This window comes from Odontomachus brunneus, unplaced genomic scaffold (genome assembly GCF_010583005.1).
Source record: "Odontomachus brunneus isolate Ranch 3 - 2012 unplaced genomic scaffold, Obru_v1 Obru_scaffold_467, whole genome shotgun sequence".
NCBI lineage: Eukaryota > Metazoa > Arthropoda > Insecta > Hymenoptera > Formicidae > Odontomachus > Odontomachus brunneus.
In genome coordinates, this window is record NW_022639917.1 from 9,650 (window position 1) to 10,147 (window position 498).

Consider the following 498-nt stretch of genomic DNA (forward strand, 5'->3'; position numbering starts at 1 on the left):
CTACACTCACGTAACACACGCGATTCGAAAATAGCACCGCACACGCAATCTGAATATGTCAGACCGTCGATCGATACGAAGCGCTCCTCGAGCACGTCCGTCTTCCTCGGAGGCCAGCGAGAGACTGAATTCGTCTGCCTATAAACACGTAAGAAATTTTAATGATAGTCACATTATAGATAGATAAAGAGAAAGAGAAAGAGCGGGAGCGAGAGAGAGAGAGAGAGAGAGAGAGAGAGAGAGAGAGAGAAAGAAAGAGATGCGTTTGCGCGTCTGTAACTCACGTCGCAAAATCATATGCGTCTTATGAAAAATAAATCGACGAACGGTGAGAGAGAACTTAGAAAGAACGAAATTGTGATATAGAAAGGAGAACCAACTGATAAAAAAAACAGTAGAGGCCTAAACCTTGCTTCGTTTTTCGTTCAATGCCATGAACATTGTGAGGAACGCGGTTTACTAGTTCTGCAGTTCTTCAAGTAGACCAACGCAATTATT